Genomic DNA, 22,194 nt, shown 5'->3' on the forward strand with positions numbered 1-22,194 from the left:
ATCATGCAATGCAGCGGTGGCACATGCCTCGGTCAACTCTGGGGTTAACCCTACTATAAACCTGTGGATCCTGTCATGCATAGTAGCAACTATGGATGCTGCATATCTGGCTAATGAGTCAAAACGGAGACTATACTCTTGAACACTCATATTTCCCTGCTTGAGGGCTAGAAACTGATCGACCCGAGCCTGTCGGATCTCTCGCGGTAAGTACTGGTCAAGGAAGGCATCTGAAAAATTTGCCCAACTAGCTGGAGGTGCATCACGTACCCTGGACCTCTCCCATCCCTCGTACCAAAGGATGGCTATATCTCGGAGTCGAAAAGCTGCTAGCTCAACTGCCTATTTTTGTGTGGCATGCATAACCCGAAAGATCCTGTGAAGCTGATCTATGAAATTCTGCGGGTCCTCCCTCTGATCTGTCGCCGTGAACTCTGGGGGACTCAAAGCAATAAACTCTCGGACCCTTGAACTCCCAAACCTCTCAGAAGATCCTGCACTAGCTGATGCCCTAGCTTGTTGCTCGGTAGCTACCAATTGTGTCAACAAATGCACTGTACTCCTCAAGCCCTAATCTGGTGGAAGTGGAGGGGGAACTGGATGTGCGGTATCCCTAGGAATCTCGTCAGGTGGTGGAGGAGCTGGTAGTGACTGAGTAGGGGTCTCGCCTTGGGCCTCAAACTGGGACCCATCTAACTGGGGCACCCTGCTGGTCCCCTCACCTGTTGTTGTATCTCCCCTCTGGCTAGTCGTAGTCTTCCTAGTCACCGTCATCTGTGTATGCAAACACCAATATGTAAGTTTAACTCAAATTTCCTATAACTCAGTTCTATAACACGATTTAGATTTGAAAGAAGGGTAACCAACTCCTAAATGCCCTGTAGTTCCCTGCTTATATAATGTGGGGCACAATACATCTATAAACAAGACCTTACTAAATACGACTTGTAGACTCCCTAGGACAGAACTGCTCTGATACCAAGTTTGTCACGCCCCGAACCTGGGAGCGAGACCGGCACCCGGTGCCTGACCTAACCTAGCGTACCAAATTGCGACTAAGGGACTCTAAACATATAATGTCATAATTTGGCCATGGATCCACCTTGCAAGACAATTTGTGAAGCAAAACATAAAACTGAATGGAAACTAGTGCTGACTAAACATCAATATAAAGTTGGGCCGACAAGGCAGTCATAACTACTACAACTAACAAACCACCAAAATATACATACCAGGCCTACAAGCCCAACATACTGCACTAACCAATAGGATATGTCTACAAGCCTCTATTGATGGATATATTGCGATCAGAACAAGGCCCCGACCTACCCATAACATATATACATACATACAGAAGATGTACACGAAAACCTAGACCCGATAACTCTGAAGGACGTGGAGCTTACCGATCAGGCTGAACTCTGGAAACACCTACTGAGGAGGTCTACCCGTCCGTCTATCTGAACCTGCATGAAATGCAGCGTCCCCAGAAAAGGGGCGTCAGTACGAAATAATGTACCAAGTATGTAAGGCAATAACATAACTAAAAACTGAAACTGAACTGATAATATAATAACTGGAAGTAACTGGGAGTCAAAGACGATCTGGAGATATACTTACCTGCTGATACTGACTCAACTCCTTCAATATAGTAAGTAAAATAAATGTCGGACCCTATAAGACTCGGTACGTATAACTGTTCGGCCGTAGTAGGCTCGCTCATAGGCGCTCGGCCATACTGGGCTCTGTATCTCGGCCATCCTGGGCTCGCTCATAGGCGCTCGACCACAGTAGGCTCGGTATATATAACTTACCATCTGATCAGAGGTTGCCCAATAGGGGCCTGCCCACCGATTATAGCTCGATGGTGGTGAAAATAGTGTAATACTGTATATATATATATATATATATATATATATAGACCCTCTGTTCTCTTGATTGGAAGAAGATAATACTCAATTGAATATAAAGTCTCGATAAGGAATAATACTGTAACTTATAAGACTAGAATAATGTGAATAAATTCATGAATACGAACTTCTCTTTATGTCTCATTATTAACACATGTAGCTACGAGATCATGCCAAAATGAAGGAAGGGCTTAGCCTTAACATACCTTATCATAATCTTTCCAATCACCAAGTTGAACTCACCTCTTCGCACCTTAATCTACAAGAATGATAATAATACTATCGTTAAGTTACGAAAGTTACAACTATCGCACAACGAACGACATGCTTATTTTGTATTAAAACGGATAGCATCTCCCCTATAATCCTTACTTCCTCCAAATTCAAGATAACACCAACAACACCAAAAACAACAATAACAACATATATACATTATTTTCCAACCTTATGTACACCACACAATACTACAAAACAGCCCAACACACCCCAATCTCTTCATACACAAAACGACCACCGTAGTAATGTCAACAACCCAAAAATGTTACGACGAATGACCAGCCCAACATCCTGCATTTATGTGGTGTTTCTCCACACCCTTCCTCCTCAAAAACTCCACAAAACAATAATAAATCATGAAGCCCAACAGCAACACCAAACAGTCCACAAAACAATCCACCAAACAGTCTGCTAGAAGTGAATAACGCGAACTCAAGGCTTCTGATCACCGTCCCGTGAGTTCTTACAAATATAGAACGACTTACTATGCATCTACAACAGTAAAGAATGGATGAAAGAGAGCAGTAAACTTACCTTATTTGTTGGATAACTCAACTCCTATCTTGGTTCTTCAAACTCTAGTCTTTACCTCCAATTAGAACTTAAAAGGGAGAGAAAATCAATTGGGGTTTGTGAGAAATTTTTGGGAGGATTTTTTCAGAGATTAAGTCTAGTTATTTTGCCCTATTATCATCCTAATATATGAAGGTGATAGGCCTTTAAAAAGGCCTCTTTGAACGACCCGAACTGGCCTAATTTTGGACGACCCGAACTGGCCCAGTTTTGGATTCTCGTTTAAGCAAGTAGGTGACAGTCTGCGCAGTCTCGCAAAAACCCTATATCTCTCTACTCCGATATCGTATTGATAAACGGTTTAATGCGTTGGAACATAACCTCCTTATCATGTTAAACACCCTGGTCTCACTCCAAAAGTACATGCTATAACATTCCTAACTTGTCGGCTTTCGTCGAAATATTATTTTCTTCAATTCCTTTATCTTCTGAACCTTCCAACCCTCTTTGTACTTGTTGTTCATGATCTTCAATATTTGTAACTTCCGAGGTAACAAGATTAACTTGCTTTATATATTTTCAAAGATGATCTCATTTTTGGGTCCTACATTAGTTTGCTCACGACGCAGTTTTATGTACGAAAATATAGGGTGTAACATAGGTAAGCCTAACATTTACTGAATAATAACAATAATTAAATAACATCTAACAATTTTTGAAATAGAAATCTCTAGAAAATTTACAATTCCAAAAACTGGTAGTACAAGTCATAAGCTCTACAGAGTTTTGCTAAAAATTTCTAAATACAACTGTTTGGAAATAAGGTAAACAATGTGAATACAAAATAAGAAGGTGACTCTGAAACCTGCGAACGCAGTAGCAGGTTTACCTTGAGTCTCCACAGCAACAATCCGTGCAGCTAGCTAATGATCATCTGACTTCGAAATACCTGGATCTGCATAAAAAATATGCAGAAGTGTAGTATGAGTACACCACAGCGGTACCCAGCAAGTATCAAGACTAACCTCGGTGGAGTAGTGACAAGAAACAGTCAAGACACCTACTGGAATAAATAACATGAATAAGTATAAGGGTATAGACAATAGAGTACGATATCTATGAAATGACTACACATAATGACAAATAATACGGTAATTACAGTAAGAAGGGAAAACAGCGACTAACAACGAAATACCATAATAATGACACAATAGACGTACGGATACACAGTCTAAATCCGGTGATCACAAATAAATGAAAGGCAAATAACAACTCAACAAAACGACCACTTTCACACCAGGTTTTAGCCAATAACTTCCACGAGGTACTGGACCTCATACTATTCACAACTCACGGGTCCCAATATCTGAACCCTAACATTTGGCATCCTGTGCCCTCATTATACTTCATAACCGCACTGACGACTCCCAATAGAGCCATTCTCACATAGAAGGCAAATAAATAAGGGTGTGCATCTATACTCAACAATATCAAGAAAACCTCTTAATCGATAAGAGAGCTTAACTACGTGTATGCTTGTGCAAGTGTTCTAACATAGTTCATGCCAGCTAGTAAGTATAGAAAAAGAAATGGACAGCACGTATAATGTTTTCCCATAACTTTCCACAAGATAAAGCTCACACAGGTAAGTGTACCACTACATAAATATCAACAACAAGAATGCCCCTGGCCATCACAAGTCATTATAAATCAATCCCTGACACAGCCCACCTTGTCTCGCCATGTGTGCAATAATAAAGTAAATGTCCGCCTTGTCTCGCCACACGTGCATAAAATATTCCCACCTTGTCTCGTCAGAACTTAAAGAAATGGAGGAACTAATTCACAAGGAGTAGCCACAATCGGGAATGCTAGTCATAATAAGAACAGCTCAACAAGAAAGGAAATACTATGTAACAACGGTCCACAATATACAGTTCGACAACGAGGGAGCTAACACAAGTCGAATAATTCAAAATAAGGACAAGTCAACTAATTTATAGGATATCTAACTTCTTTTAAGGTTGGGCAATTAGGAAAGAGATACAACAAATTCAGCTAAGAAGAAGCAGCGAAAAGATAACCATAACCTCAATTAAGGCTAAACAGTTATAGAAGAGATAGTAATAATTTCAAATAAAGATAAGCAGTTAGGGAAAGGATAACATGGCAATAGAAATGTAACAATTTCAGTTAAGGCACATATGAATCACATAAGCAATAAGAGTGGATCATGAAGCAATTAATTCTAATTAAAGCAGGTAGAGGTGAAACTAGTAATTAAGAAATGTAATCATAACAAGAACAACTGCATATTCAGTGAATACAAGGATCGAAGAACCCTAAACGACCAATTTTTCACAAATAAGTCTGAGCACGTACTCGTCACCTCGCGTACACGGACTACAATTAGAATAGAAGACTCAAATCCTAAGGGGTAGTTCCCCCACACGAAGTTAGGCATGATACTTACCTCAAAGAAGATAGATCGATACTCAAAAATGAACTTCTCGGGTGAAATGGCCTCCGGAAGGCTCAAATCCAGCCAAAATAACTTCAAAGCACAAATAAAACTCATAAGAAACTATTCCGGATCATAAAGCCTCAATATTTATCAAAATCTAAAAATTATCCCGAAAGTTGACCCCCGGGCCCGCACCTTGGAACCCGACAAATCTCACAAAACCCGAACACCCATTCCGATACGAGTTCAACCATACTAAAATTATCAAATTCCGATACTAATTCGTCCCTCAAATCATCATTTTTCATTTTGATAATTTTTTTCAAAAACCACCATTTTCCTCAACTCAAAATACAAATTAAATGATAAAAAATGAAGATAAAATCATGGAATATAATAACTTCTAGGTGAAGAACACTTACCCAATCGATTTGCTTGAAATACCCACAAAGAATCGCTCAAAACTGAGCTCTACAAGTCAAGATATGATAAATATGGCCTAACCCTCGATTTGAAGATCTTATATTCTGCCCAGATGAGTGTGCATCGTGAATGCGGAGGAAGGTTCGCGTTCTCAAAGAAGAAAAACGAGGCTGCCAAGAAGACCCTTCGCTAACGCGAGAGGATGAATGCGAACGCGAAGAAGAAATATTTCATCCTCTAATATAACACTACGCGAACGCGAGGACATGGACGCGAACGCAATGAAGGAAACCAGATAGAAGAAAACAGCAATCCAAAAATAGAAGGGAATGGCCCGAAGCCCATCCGAAACTTACCTGAGGCCCCCCCCGACCCCGTCTAAACATACAAACAAGTCCCATAACCTAACACGGACTCGCTCGAGGTCTCAAATCACATCTAACAACGTCGAAACTATGAATCGCACCAAGAATCGAACTTATGAACTTTCAAATCTTCCAACTTCTAAAACTCGTGCCAAAACCTATCAAATCAACCCGCAATGATGTCAAATTTTGCAGGAAAGTCCCAAATGATATAACGGAGTTGTTCCAACTCTCGGAATCGCATTCCGACCCCGATATCACCAAAGTCAACTATTGGTCAAACCTCTCCACCTTCCAAACTTTAACTTTTTCAACTTTCGCCGAAATGCTTCAATTCACCCTACGGACCTCCAAATCCAAATCAAAATTCGGACGCACGCCTAAGTCAAAAATCACCATACGAAGCTATTAAAATCATCCAAAACCCATTCCGGATCCGTTTACACAAAAGTCAAATTCCGGTCAACTCTTACCGCTTAAGCTTCCAAAACTAGAAACCTTCTTCTGATTTGACTTCGAATCATCCGGTAATTGAACTCGACCACGCCCGCAAGTCAATACACATAATACGAAGTTTCTCAAGACCTTATGCCGCCAAACGGGACTAAAATTCTCAAAATCACCGGCCGGGCCGTTATATTTGCGCTCGTCAACAGTCCATCCCAAGGCTCCTTTGTGTGCTTTCAACATTTTAATCAAACTATTTTCTTGTTCCGCAGTAAGAAAAGATGAAATAATTACTAGAAATAATTCTTGCTCAAGATAAACATATTTCAAATGAGAAGGGAGAGTTTTGAGTTCAATTTTCGATTGAACTTCTTCAGATTTCATTTCTTCTTCCTCAGAATCTTTGTCCAATATTTCAGCTTCTCTTCTGATGGTAGGATCATCGTCCCGTGTGGTGCTTGATTTGATCAAGCATCTTTCCTTGTGGTGCTTAATTGATCGTCTTTGAATTCATCTATAAGATAACTAATTATGTCAGTTGAAAAACATGAAGATGATGTTTCATCTCCTGAATATCTTTGTATCTTTTGTATATCAAAGATGACTCTTTCTTCATCAACTCTCAAAATTAGTTGTCCTTGATGAACATCTATAATTATTTTTCTTGTAGCAAGAAATGGTCTACCCAAAATTATTGGTTCATCATGACATTTTTTCATTTCAAGCACTATAAAATCTATAGGGAAAACAAACTTATCTACTCTTACGAGTACTTTTTCAATTATTCCCTTAGGTTTCTTAGTACTTTGATCTGCAAACTGAAGAGAAACACTTGTGTCTTTAATTTCACCAAGATCTAACTTTTTAAAGATAGAAAATGGCATCAAATTTATTGAAGCTCCAGAATCACAGAGTGCTATTTCAAAATATACTCCTCCCAAAGTGCATGGAATTGTAAAACTGCCTGGATCACCAAGTTTTTATGGTAGCTTATTTTTAAGTATAGCACTGCATTTTTATGTAAGCATTACCTCATAAACTTCTTCTAATTTTCTTTTACTTGACAAAATTTTCTTTAAAAATTTGGCATATGAAGACATTTGTAACAAAGCATCAGTGAAAGGAATATTATTGTGAATTTATTTTAAAATCTCCAAAAATTTTGCAAATTGGCTGTCAAGCTTTTCTCTTTTCATTTTTTGTGGAAATGGAATTGTCACGGGGAGAGGAGTCAATTTTTCAATATTTTTTTCTTCTTTTTTCTTGACTTCTTTCTCTTCTGATGTTTCAGAGGGTGTTTCAACATTCTTACCCTTGTCTACCCGTTGTCCTGATAGGACTGCATAGGGTTTATCTAGCTCGTTACATGACCGTAAGGTGATGGCCTTAAGGTGCTCTTTTGGATTTTTTTTTCTGTATTACTTGGTAAGGGATCTTGAATCTTTTCTGACACAAGAGTTGCCAGTTGGCTCAACTGAATTTCTAAATTTTTAAGGGATGAATTCTGACTCTCCATCTTTTCATCAGTTGCCTTAATGTACTTGTACATAAGGTCATCAACACTTGGATGTGCTTGTTGAGGCCTTTGTTGATATAGGGCTGCTTACTGATAAGATTTAAAATTCAATTGCCCTCGGTTTTGATTCTGATATCCGGGTGAACCCTGTACAGGTTACTTCTGAAAGTTTTGAGAGTTCTCGGTACCATTTGGATTGCTCCATTGAAATTCTGGATGTTTATGTGCCATTGGACTTCCAAAAGGGTAAGATTTGTAGCCGATAACATGGAATTGTTCATCATTTTGATGGATTGCTTGGCATTCATGGTATAGATGATTTCCTCCACACATATTATAAACTTCAGACTGGTTTGGTTATTGTGTATTCACCTGAAAAGATTCAAACTTGTGTGCCAAAGAAATAATCTGCCGTGTTAGTGTATTTAAAGCATCTGCCTGATTTACTGTAGTAGCCTTCTTGATAATTACATGCTCAGATGTCCATTGGATGGCATTCTCAAAAATTTTGTTCAACAATTGCTATGCTTCCTCTGTGGTTTTTCAATTACAGAACCCCCTGCAGCTGCATCTATCACATTTGTGGAAAAGGGTTTTAGCCCGTGATAAAAAATATACAACTGCATATGTTCAGGAATGTCGTGGTGTGGACAATTTCTTAACAATGCCTTTAACCTTTCCCAAACTTGATAAACTGACTCTGTGTCATTCTGCAAGAAATTAGATATGTCTTGTCTTAACTTTGTGGTTTTAGCAGGGGGAAGTATTTATTTAAATATTTCTGAGTCATTTGGTCCCATGTGGTAATTGATCCTTGAGGCAAACTTCGCAACCAAGTCTTACCATCTTCTTTTAAAGAAATAGAAAATAACCTTAACTTGATTTCTTCAGGGGATACTCCATTATACTTAGCAGTTTCAACTAGTTCCAGAAAATCAATTAAATGACAATGTGGATCTTCACTTGAATCTCCATGAAAAAAGATACAAGATTGTTGGATCGTTTGAATCAAGTCGGTCCTGATTTCAAAGTTGTTGGTTGCCACTGGGGGATTCCTGATACTAAATTCACAGTTGAAGTGGTTTGGTCTAGCATAATCCCTTTGGATTCTGTTTGCTGACCTTGAGGCCACTTCATCAAACTTATCCTCTATTTGGACTAATGGTGGCACTTCGTGTGGGTAGATATTTTCTACTTTCTGATTATCCATTCCTTCACAAGCTGTTGTTTGAAAAGACGCTTGTCCTTTCCTGCGCAATCGAAGAGATCTTTCAATTTCAGGATCATAGCTTGCCAACTCTTTTGTAGAAGAGCGGGTCATAAACAATAAGAAATACATAAAGTAAAGAAAATTAGTTCCTAAAGTAATAATAGCAATAAACAAAAATAATAATATTAATAATAATAATAATAACAACAATAAAAAAAAAAGATTGCAAAGATGATAAACAAAATAGGTGTTAAAGCAAAAAGTATTAGTACAATAATTTTATTATTTATAGATAATAGTAATATTATACCCCACGTGTAATAAAATAGATATATAAAAATGACGTAACAAGTAAATTGTGACAAGAAAATATAATACTATTCAAAGTAATAGTGTTAATACTCGTGATAGTATCTAAAATTGCAACGATAATATATATAAGGGCAGTTAATAGTGTGTGAGACTGTGAAAGTATTGATTATAGTATTTTTGTTTTTTGGTTAATAAAGTGTTGACAAAAGTCTAATTGTAGTAGATATACTAAGGGATTTAATAAAAATAGTTGGTAGTAGTTATAATAAGAAATAAAAATAAAACTGTACTATTACTGTCACAACCCAATTTTTTCTTTGTTGGGTATCGTGATGGCACCTAGTCTTAGGGACTAGGTAAGCCTAAAATTAGCCGAATAACAACAATAATTAAATAATATCTAACAATTTATGAAATAGAAACCTCTATAAAATTTATAATTCCCAAAACCGGTAGTACAAGCCATAAGCTCTACAGAGTTTGTTATAATTTTCTAAATACAACTGTTTGAAATAAAGTAAACAGTGTGAATACAAATCAGAAGGTGACTCCGAAGCCTGCGAACGCAGCAGCAGCTTTACCTTGAGTCTCCACAGCAACAATCCGCACAGCTAGCTAATGATCAACTGACTTTGAAATACGTGGATCTGCACAAAAATGTGCAGAAGTACAGTATGAGTACACCACGGCGGTACCCAGCAAGTATCAAGACTAACCTCAATGGAATAGTGACGAGGTACAGTCAAGACACCTACTAGACTAAATAACCTGAACAAGTATAAGTATAGGAACAACAGAGTATGATATCTACATATGGGCTACGCGAAATGGCAAATAATACGGTAATTTCAGTAAGAAAGGAAAACAACAACTATCAGCGGAATACCATGATAATGACACAGTAGAAGTACGAAAACACGGTCTAAATCCGGCGACCCCAAATAAATGAAAGGCAAATGACAACCCAACAAAACGACCGCTTTCACACCGGGTTTTAGCCAAAAATCTCCACGAGGTACCGAACCTCAGAATATTCACAATTCACGGGTCCCAATTCCTGAACCCTAACGCTTAGCATCCTGTGCTCTTATTACAATTTATAACCGCACTGACGACTCACGTGCCAAATAGAGCCATTCTCACATAGAAGGCAAGTAAACAAGGGTGTGCATCTATACTCAACAATATCAAGAAAACTGCTTAACCGATAAGAGTGCTTAACTACGTGTATGCTTGTGCAAGTTTCCTAACATAGTTCATGCCAGGTAGTAAGTATAGGAAAAGAAATGGACATCACATAGAATGTTTTTCCACAACTTTCCACAAGATAAAGCTCACACAGGTAAGTGTACCATTACACAAATATCAACAACAAGAATGCCCCAAGGCCATCACAAGTTATCACAAATCAATCCTTGACACAACCCACCTTCTCTCGCCACGTGTGCAATAGTAAAGTGAATGCCCGCCTTGTCTCGCCACACGTGCATAATAATATTCCCACCTTGTCTCGATACATGCGCAACCCACATATATATAGTCCACCTTGTCACATCGCATGTGCAATTATCAATATTAATAATAGCACGGTAGAAACCTCGTGTAACCCAATAACACTCGCACGGCAGAAACCTCGTGCATCACAATAATAACAACCGCACGGCAGAAACCCCGTACATCACAATAACAACAACCGCACGACAGAAACCTCGTGCACCACAATAACTAGTACAACAGTAACAATGACAATAATACATGGGCACGACAAATAAGTCAACTCAGAGATTCCAGAACTCAAGAAACGGAGGAACTAATTCACAAGGAGTAGGCACAACAGAGAATACTAGTCATAATAAGAACAGCTCAACAAGAAAGGAAATACTATGTAACAACGGTCCACAATATACAGTTCGACAACAAGGGAGCTAACACAAGTCGAATAATTCCAAATAAGGACAAGTCAACTAAATTATAGGATGTGTAACTTCTTTTTAAGGTTGGGCAATTAGGGAAGAGATACAACAAATTCAATAAGAATAAGCAGCAGAAAGATAATCATAGCCTCAATTAAGGGTGAACAATTACAGAAAGATAATTATACTTCAAATAAAGATAAGCAGTTAGGAAAGAAAAACATGGCAATAGAAGAGATAACAATTTCAGTTAAGGCACCGATAGATCAAATAAGCAACAAGAGTGGATCATAAAGCAATTAATTCTAATTAAAGCAGGTAGAGGTGGACTAGTAATTAAGAAACATGATCATAACGAGAACAACTACATATTCAGTAAATACAAGGACCTAAGAACCCTAAAAGGCCAATTTTTCACAAATAAGTCCGAGCACGTACTCGTCACCTCGCGTACACGGACTACAATTAGCATAGAAGACTCAAATCCTAAGGGGTAGGTTCCCCCACACAAGGTTAGACAAGATACTTATCTCAAAGAAGACAGACCGATACTCAAAAATGAACTTCTCAGTGAAATGATCTCCGGACGGCTCAAATCTAACCAAAATAACTTTAAAGCACAAATAAAACTCAAAGGAACTATTCCTGATCATAAAGCCTCAACCTTTATCAAAATCTAAAAATCGACCCAAAAGTCGACCCCCGGGCCCGTACCTCGGAACCCGACAAATATCATAAAACCCGAACACCCATTCCGATACGAGTTCAACCATACTAAAATTATCAAATTCCGATACTAATTCATCCCTCAAATCATGATTTTTTATTTTGAAAATATTCTTCAAAAACCTTCATTTTCCTCAACTCAAAACACAAATTAAATGATAAAAATAAAGATAAAATCATAGAATATAATAAATTCTAGGTGAAGAACACTTACCCAATCGATTTTCTTGAAAACCCCACAAAGAATTTCCCAAAACCGAGGTCTAAAACTCAAAATATGGAGAAAATGGCAAAACCCTCGAATATAAACTCTCTGCCCAAGACTTCCGCATCTGCGGACAAATAAATGCATTTGCGCTATCGCATTTGCGGGCAGACGTTCGCATCTGCAAACTTGACTTACCAGACCTAGGTCCGCATCTGCGGACAATATAGCCGCACCAGCGGTGCCGCAGAAGCGATAATAGGAGTGCAGAAGCGAACTCCTTCGCAGATGCGATCACTCAACCGCAGAAGCGGCCTTCGTACCTGCGTGCCAGCAACCGCAGAAGCGAGCTAGCTCCCAGGCCTCTATGATCGCAGAAGCGATCATGCTCACACAGAAGCGGAGCTGCACCAGCGCTCCAAGATGTCGCAGGTGCGAGACACCAGAACCAGACCTGACCAAAACTATGAAAACCATCTGTAACTTGTCTGAAACACACCCGGGGGCCCCGGGACCCCATCCAAGCATACCAACAAGTTTCATACCCTAACACGGACCCGTTCGAGGTCTCAAATCACATCAAACAACGTCGAAACTACGAATCGCACCATAATCAAACTTATGAATTTTCAAATCTTCCAACTTCTAAAACTCGTACCGAAACATATCAAATCAACCCGGAATGACGTCAAATTTTGCAGGCAAGTCCCAAATGATATAACGGAGCTGTTCCAACTCTCGGAATCGTATTCCGACCCCGATATCACAAAGTCAACTATTGATCAAATCTCTCCACCTTCCAAACTTTAACTTTTCCAACTTTCGCCGAAATGCTCAAATCACCCTACGGACCTCCAAATCTAAATCCGGATGCACACCTAAGTCTAAAATTACCATATAAAACTGTTGAAATCATCCAAAACCCATTCTGCAACCGTTTACACAAAAGTCAAATTTCGGTCAACTCTTACCGCTTAAGCTTCCAAAACTAGAATCCTTCTTCCGACTTGACTCTGAATCATCCGGTAACTGAACTCGATCACTCACGCAAGTCAATACACATAATACAAAGCTTCTCAAGATCTTATGCCGCTGAACGTGACTTAAATTCTCAAAACGACCGGCTCCCCCTCTTAAACAAACGTTCGAACATACCAAGAATCGCCTCGAAGCCGTCAAATCACTGAACGCACACATCCAACATACACCCGCGGATGACCCCACGTCACCCCAATCCACATAAGCCTGACGACACCATCTCAACTATAATTTATCCTCTCTATCAACACCAATAAGCCTTAGAGTCAAAATTCTCACCTTTCATTCATCTCCAAAAGACCCGATTCTAAATCCATACCTGGTATCAGTCTCAACCAGCCACAATAACTCATGCCTACACCCACAAGGTACGACCACTCAACATGACACGCCACACATAGGCCCATAATAACATTTCTGATCACAATAGCTGCCCGTAATCAAAACCAGCACCGATAATTAACCTCATATCCATTAGAACCCTGTTTCAAACCTCCACAACATTGACAATGATGCAATAAACATGAAGACCTCTTAACTATACAGCCGAATCAAGAAGTCACAACTAACACCATCGGTCACACACCCCGCAAGCTAAAACTCAAGAAGCACAGAACAAAAAAATGACTGTATATGTAAAGAGAAACACATAAGAGAAATATCAAACAAGACCGACATGCACAACTCTCTATGAGTACCATCCTACAAATCAATTTAAAAGGAAAAATTAAAGTATATGAACAAATCACAAGGATCTCATCCTGATATAACTTCCACCGCGGCACGCAGCCCGGCTCAAACATATCAAATCACATGGAATCGCGAGGGTCTTACCCTCAACTCTGAATCACAAGTCGAATACACATCATACCAATTGAAACCTTCGACTAACTCAATTCTGCTAGTAAAATCACAACACTTACTGAACTCTCACACCGATAGAGCATCCAAATTACAAATAGTAACCAAATTACTTAGGAATCACATTAAAACCTACCATAATAGACAATAGGAATTCACTTCTAGCCCCGTAACTCTCAATAATGAATAAAAACAAATGATAGACACGGTCTACCACTCATAGACTCTCCCAAAAGGGGAAAACATATAAGCAGAGTACTAATCATGAAACTCACTCATAAATGAAGCAACAAATTAGGGAACTCACCCCGATAAGTAAAATTGAAACAAAATACGAATGGTGCCCCTCTGTAACAAATCAAAAGCATACTTGTATGACATCATCTAGCGCAGCGGCCTAAGCCTACTATATAAAACACATCAACAGGCCACGCCTCCCCCTCTTGGGTGCCCTCTACTCGCCTGAATACCCCGCTATGACACATTTGTCTGGATTTTGGGACAATCTCTCACCATGTGGCTAGTATCTCCACACTCAAAGCAACCTCTCTGCTGACGTGGCTGTGGGAACAGTGCGGTATGGTTACTCTGAGACCCATGAGTACCTGAAATACCGTGCGAAGCCTGAAGTGTAAACTGAACTGGCTGACCCACAAAACCTCTACCATGTCGTACTCTACCTCCAAAATAAGGACCAGTATATCTCTCCGGTCTACGAGGCCTCCTAGCCTCCCTGTCCTCTCTCTCCTGACCTCGCCTGACCTCTCTCTCATGGCCCCGTCTGTCCTCTCTCCTGATCCCACATGCCCTCCACTCGGCGAGCGATCCCTACCACCTGCTGAAACGAAACATCTGACTCTAACTCCCGAGCCATGCTGAACCGAATATCATTCCTAAGCCCCTCAATGAATCTACGAACACGCTCTCTAACTGTAGCGACCAAAGTAGGTGCATGTCTGGCCAAATCACTGAATCTAACGGCATACTCTGACACTAACATAGTGCCATGGCGCAGCTGCTCAAACTCCGTGCGCCATGCATCTCGAAGGGACTAAGGTACAAACTCACTCAGGAACATCTCTGAAAACCGAACCCATGTAAATAAAGCTGACTCGGTCGGGCTACCCAACTCATATTCCCGCCACCATTGATAAGCCGCTCCCTTGAGCTAGAATGTAACAAAAGCAACCCCGCTCATCTCCACAATACCCATAGTACGAAAAATGAGGTGACACTCCTCCAGGAAACCCTGGGCATCGTCTGTCGCCAATCCACTGAAGGTAGGAGGGTGGTACTTCTTGTACCTCTCAAGTCCAAGTTGTTCTTCCTCAGATGTTGCTGCCCTAACCATGGGCTGAACTGGAACCACAGGTTGTGTCGCCATGACTCCCTTGGAACTAGACCAACGTGAACTCGCTGCTCTGGAGTGTGGGCGGCGGGAGTCTGAGCTCCTCTCCGTCGGTCTGTGAAGTAGCTGGTGCAACCGGAATCAACTCCGCCTGAGCCAATGTACCAAACATGCTCAGGAACTGTGCTAAGGTCTCCTGAAGTCCGGGGGTAACAGCAGGCGCCTCCGGTACCTGCGCTCAACTGGAACTACTGTCGGCTCCTCAACTACTGCTCTGGCAGGTGCCCTAGCTGCGGCACGTGCTCCTCGTCGGCCTCTGCCTCTGCTCCTAGAGACATCTGCTCTGGAGGTAACGTCATTAGTAACTGCAACTCGTGTCCTCACCATCTGTGAGAGAATGGAATGATAAAAGTTCAAACTTCGAGATCAATAAACTCGCACAATAGGAATGAAGGAAGTGAAACTGTCCTAATAGTTTCGTAGCCTCTCGAAGATAAGTACAGACGTCTTCGTACCGATCCGCAAGACTCTACTAAACTTGCTTATGACTCATAGCACCTATGAACCTAGGGCTCTATTACCAACTTGTCACGACCCAATTTTCCCTCTATTGGGTGTCGTGATGGAACCTAGTCTTAGGGACTAGGTAAGCCTAACATTAGCCGAATAACAACAATAATTAAATAACATCTAACAATTTATGAAATAGAAACCTCTATAAAATTTACAATTCCCAAAACCGGTAGTACAAGTCATAAGCTCTACAGAGTTTGTTATAATTTTTTAAATACAACTATTTGAAATAAAGTAAACAGTGTGAATACAAATCAGAAGGTGACCCCGAAGCCTGCGAACTCAGCAGCAGGTTTACCTTGAGTCTCCACAGCAACAATCTGCACTGCTAACTAATGATCAACTGACTTCGAAATACCTGGATCTACATAAAAATATGCAGAAGTGCAGTATGAGTACACCACAGCGGTACCCAGCAAGTATCAAGACTAACCTCAGTGGAGTAGTGACGAGGTATAGTCAAGACACCTACTGGACTAAATAACCTGAACAAGTATAAGTATAGGAACAACAGAGTATGATATCTACATAAGGGCTACGCGAAATGGCAAATAATATGGTAATTAAGAAAGGAAAACAACAACTATCAGCGACCGCTGTCACACCAGGTTTTAGCCAAAATCCTCCACGAGGTACCGAACCTCAGAATATTCACAACTCACGGGTCCCAATTCCTGAACCCTAACACTTAGCATCCTGTGCTCTCATTACAATTTATAACCGCACTGACGACTCACGTGCCAAATAGAGCCATTCTCATATAGAAGGAAAGTAAACAAGGGTGTGCATCTATACTCAACAATATCAAGAAAACCTCTTAACCGATAAGAGTGCTTAACTACGTGTATGCTTGTTCAAGTGTCCTAACATAGTTCATGCCATCTAGTAAGTATAGGAAAAGAAATGGACAGCACGTAAAATATTTTCCCACAACTTTTCACAAGATAAAGCTCACACAAGTAAGTGTACCATTACACAAATATCAACAACAAGAATGCCCCCAGGCCATCACAAGTTATCACAAATCAATCTGTGACACAACCCACCTTGTCTCGCCACGTGTGCAATAGTAAAGTGAATGCCCGCCTTGTCTCGCCACACGTGCATAATAATATTTTCACCTTGTCTCACCACATGCGCAACCCACATATATATAGCCCGCCTTGTCACGCCACATGTGCAAATATCAATAGTAACAATAGCATGACAGAAACCTCGTGCAACCCAATAACACTCGCACGGCAGAAACTTTGTGCATCAAAATAACAACAACCGCACGGCAGAAACCTCGTGCATTATAATAACAACAACTGCATGGCAGAAACCTCGTGCATCATAACAACTAGTACAACAGTAACAATGACAATAATACAAGGGTAAGACAAATAAGCCAACTAAGAGATTCCAGAACTCAAGAAACTGAGGAACTAATTCACAAGGAGTAGGCACAACAGAGAATGCTAGTCATAATAAGAACAACTCAACAAGAAATAAAATACTATATAACAACGGTCCACAATATACAGTTCGACAACGAGGGAGCTAACACAAGTCGAATAATTCCAAATAAGGACAAGTCAACTAAATTATAGGATGTCTAACTTCTTTTTAAGGTTGGGCAATTAGGGAAGAGATACAACAAATTCAATAAGAATAAGTAGCAGAAAGATAATCATAGCCTCAATTAAGGGTGAACAATTACATAAGAGATAATTATACTTCAAATAAAGATAAGCAGTTAGGAAAGGAAAATAGTCACGACCCAAAAATCCTAACCTGTCGTGATAGCGCCTATCTCAGTATTAGGTAAGCCGACAACATCAATAACCCACGATTTCCTTTAAATATAAAAGCATTACGTTTAATACAATACCAAAAATCTAGCAATTTCTGATACAACACTCCAAAAACCTGGTGTCACTGAGTACATGAGCATCTAATATGAGTACAAGTCTGGAAAATACGGTCTATAGTAGTTTGAGACCAAATACAGTATACAAGGATATAGAGAAGGAGAGACAAGGTCTGCGGAACACGGCAGCTACCTCAAAATCTCCTGAAAATCAACTGCGCGAAATGATCAACACCCGCTATGTCCGGGAACACCTGGATCTGCACACGAAGTGCAGGGTGTAGTATGAGTACAACCAACTCAGCAAGTAACAAAAATAACTAAGGAACTGAAGATAATGACGAGCTACACAGTTATAGTTCACTTTCAGTAATCCCAGCAAAGAATAGACATGCTTTCAAATTCGGCATTTTAAGTCAAATCAATTTTATACAGTTCAATTTCAAGTAATCCGGATATAAATTCTTTCAGATATTTCACCACAATGACAGATAGCAACCAATTACAACAACAAATCCAAAGCAAGTACAGCCTCTCAGGCAACAGTCACTCAGCTCAACCACTCGGCTCGCGGCCCTCACCACTCACACTCAATGGGTACCCGCGCTCACTAGGGGTGTGTACAGACTCCGGAGGGACTCCTACAGCCCAAGCGCTATAATCTGCATGGACAACTCACGTGCTATAATATCCTGCACGGATAACTCACGTGCCATAATATCCTTACCTCACTAACAAGCCCTCGGCCTTACTCAGTCCTTCACCTCTCTAGTCTCTCGGGCTCTCAGAAATCACACAGATCGGCCCAAACAAAGATAACATAGTGCATCAACAAATATCAAGAAAGACTGAGCTATGATTCGCTAGTAAAATCAAGACTGAGCACAAGATAGCAATTAGCAAATAATTCAACCAGTTCGTGACCTCTGTGGATCCCAACAATACTATCACATAGCCTACGCATGATTTTTAATCATGATTTACAGTCAAATTTCTTCAACACAAAGAGAGCTTATAGCTAACAACAAGTTATTCAACTTTACAGTTTCACGGGACGGACCAAGTCACAATCCCTTCGGTGCACACCCACACGCCTGTCACCTAGCATGTGCGTCACCTCCAAAATAATTATATGACATAAAATCCGGGGTTTCATACCCTCAGGACCAGATTTATAATTGTTACTTACCTCAACCCGTGTAATTATTTATTCCGCTATGCCTTTGCCATGAGAATTGGTCTTCGAAAGCCTCGTATCTAGCCACAATTAATTCGAATCAGTCAATACAAATTATTGTAATTAATTTCATAAAGAAATACTAATTTTCCCGATAAAATCCGAAATTAACTCAAAAATCGCCCGTTGGGCCCACGTCTTGAAATCCGACAAAAGTTACAGAATATGAATGCCCATCCAACCACGAGTCCAACCATATAAATTTTACCAAAATCCGGCACCAACTCGACCCTCAAATATTCAATTAAAACCTATGAAGATTTCTACCATTTTTAACCCAATCCTTACCCATTTGAATTAACAATCCTTCCACAATCTTATTGGTATGTATACATAATACTCTTACACCCAAGAATCATACTATTAATCACCCATCTTTACTTCAAACCAGAAATTGAAGAATTGGGGAAAGAAATTCTTACCTCTTTGAAGCCCTAGCAAGATCCTTGTGAAATCTTCAAACCTTGAACAAGAATTGATGGATAAATCACTAAGTTTTCACTTTCTCTCTCTAAAATGCTCTCACATCTCTCTAAAATATCAGATTTTGGCTCAAAAATGAGTTTCAAGGGCTATAAATCGAAGTTGGGTCGGGTCAAAAATTAGAAAGAATGGAAGCTCCGATATAGTTATGCGGTCGCATATGCGATCGCATAACAGGTATGCGGTCCGCATACCAACCGCATAATTTGGCCTCCAAAGCTGGGGATTACTGACCTGTTCTACGGTCATTATGCGGTCCGCATACTTGTTCTCCGGTCGCATAATGCACCGCAAAACAGGTCTGTGGTTGCATAGTGCACCGCAGATTTTCCTCAAATCTTGCCCTCCTCCTGCTCCACTTTGCGACCATTATGCGGTCCGCAGAGTGATTCTGCGACCGCATAGTGGTCGCAGAAATGACCATTTTCCGATAAAAGTTTTCTTTACACTTCGGTGCATTGTTCAACCGAGAAATTTCTATAATCTTTGTACTAATTGATTTACCTCGGCACCACCAAACCTTAATTTCCTTAGCAAAATTTCTCCAGGATCGTTACACATAAGTCAAAATCCGGTCAACCTTTTCAACTTAAGCTTCCAACATGAAATTCATTCGTCCAAGCTAACTCCGAAATACCTTAAAGCCAAAATCGACAATTCACACAAGTCATAATACCTCGTAGAAAGTTATTCAAGACTTCAAATAGTTGAAAGGAGCGTAAATGCTCAAAACGACCGGTCGGATCGTTACAAAAATATGGCAATAGAAGAGATAACAATTTCAGTTAAGGCACCAATAGATCAAATAAGCAACAAGAGTGGATCATAAAGCAATTAATTCTAATTAAAGCAGGTAGAGGTGGACTAGTAATTAAGAAACATGATCATAACTAGAACAACTACATATTCAGTGAATACAAGGACCTAAGAATCCTAAAAGGCCAATTTTCCACAAATAAGTTCGAGCACGTACTCTTCACCTCGCCTACACGGATGACAATTAGCATAGAAGACTCAAATCCTAAGGGGTAGGCTCCCCCACACAAGGTTAGGCAAGATACTTACCTCAAAGAAGACAGACCGATACTCAAAAATGAACTTCTCGGTAAAATGGCTTCCGGACGGCTCAAATCTAATCAAAATAACTTCAAAGCACAAATAAAACTCATAAGAAACTATTCGAGATCATAAAGCCTCAATCTTTATATAAATCTAAAAATCGACCCAAAAGTCAATCCCCGGGCCCACACCTCGGAACCCGATAAATCTTACAAAACCCGAACACCCATTCCGATACGAGTTCAACCATACTAAAATTATCAAATTTCGATGCCAATTCGACCCTCAAATCATGATTTTTCATTTTGAAAATTTTCTTCAAAAGCCTCCATTTTCCTCAACTCAAAACACAAATTAAATGATGAAAATAAAGATAAAATCATGGAATATAATAAATTCTAGGTGAAGAACACTCACTTAATCGATTTACTTGAAAAACCCACAAAGAATCTCCCAAAACTGAGGTCTAAAACTCAAAATATGAAGAAAATGGCAAAACCCTTGAATATAAACTCTCTGCCCAGGACTTCCGCATCTGCGGACAAATAAACGCATCTGCTATCGCATTTGCGGGCAGACGTTCGCATCTGCGAACTTGACTTACCAGACCTAGGTCTGCATCTGCGGACAATATAGCCGCACCAGCGGCACCGCAGAAGCGATAATAGGAGCGCAGAAGCGAACTCCTTCGCAGATGCGATCACTCAACCGCAGAAGCGGCCTTCGCACCTGCGTGCCAGCTTCCGCAGAAGCGAGCTAGCTCCCAGGCCTCTATGATCGCAGAAGCGATCAGGCTCACGCAGAAGTGGAGCCGCACCAGCTCTCCAAGATGTCGCAGGTGTGAGACACCAGAACCAGACCTGACCAAAACTATGAAAACTATCTCAAACTCGTCTGAAACGCACCCGGGGCCCCCAGGACCCCGTCCAAGCATACCAACAAGTTTCATACCCTAACACGGACCCGTTCGAGGTCTCAAATCACATCAAACAACGTCGAAACTACGAATCATACCATAATCGAACTTATGAATTTTTAAATCTTTCAACTTCTAAAACTCGTGCCGAAACATATCAAATCAATCCGGAATGACGTCAAATTTTGCAGGCAAGTCCCAAATGATATAACGGAGTTGTTCCAACTCTTGGAATCGCATTTCGACCCCGATATCACCAAAGCCAACTATTCGTCAAACCTCTCCACCTTCCAAACTTCAACTTTTCCAACTTTTGCCGAAATATTTCAAATCACCCTACGAACCTCCAAATCTAAATCCGGACGCACGCCTAAGTCCAAAATTACCATACGAAGCTGTTGAAATCATCCAAAACCAATTCCGGAGCCGTTTACACAAAAGTCAAATTCGGGTCAACTCTTACCGCTTAAGCTACCAAAACTAGAATCCTTCTTCCGATTTGACTTTGAATCATCCAATAACTGAACTCGACCACGCACACAAGTCA

General features: G+C 40.2%; 1 non-coding gene across 1 annotated transcript; it reads left to right on the forward strand.

Annotated features, from left to right (window-relative positions):
* Positions 1-8,550: 8,550 nt before the first annotated feature.
* Positions 8,551-8,657, forward strand: LOC142177751 (small nucleolar RNA R71). The gene has a single exon (XR_012706309.1). It is a non-coding gene; the product is annotated as a small nucleolar RNA R71 (small nucleolar RNA).
* Positions 8,658-22,194: the final 13,537 nt, after the last annotated feature.

The sequence above is a fragment of the Nicotiana tabacum genome, chromosome 23, assembly GCF_000715075.1.
Source record: "Nicotiana tabacum cultivar K326 chromosome 23, ASM71507v2, whole genome shotgun sequence".
NCBI lineage: Eukaryota > Viridiplantae > Streptophyta > Magnoliopsida > Solanales > Solanaceae > Nicotiana > Nicotiana tabacum.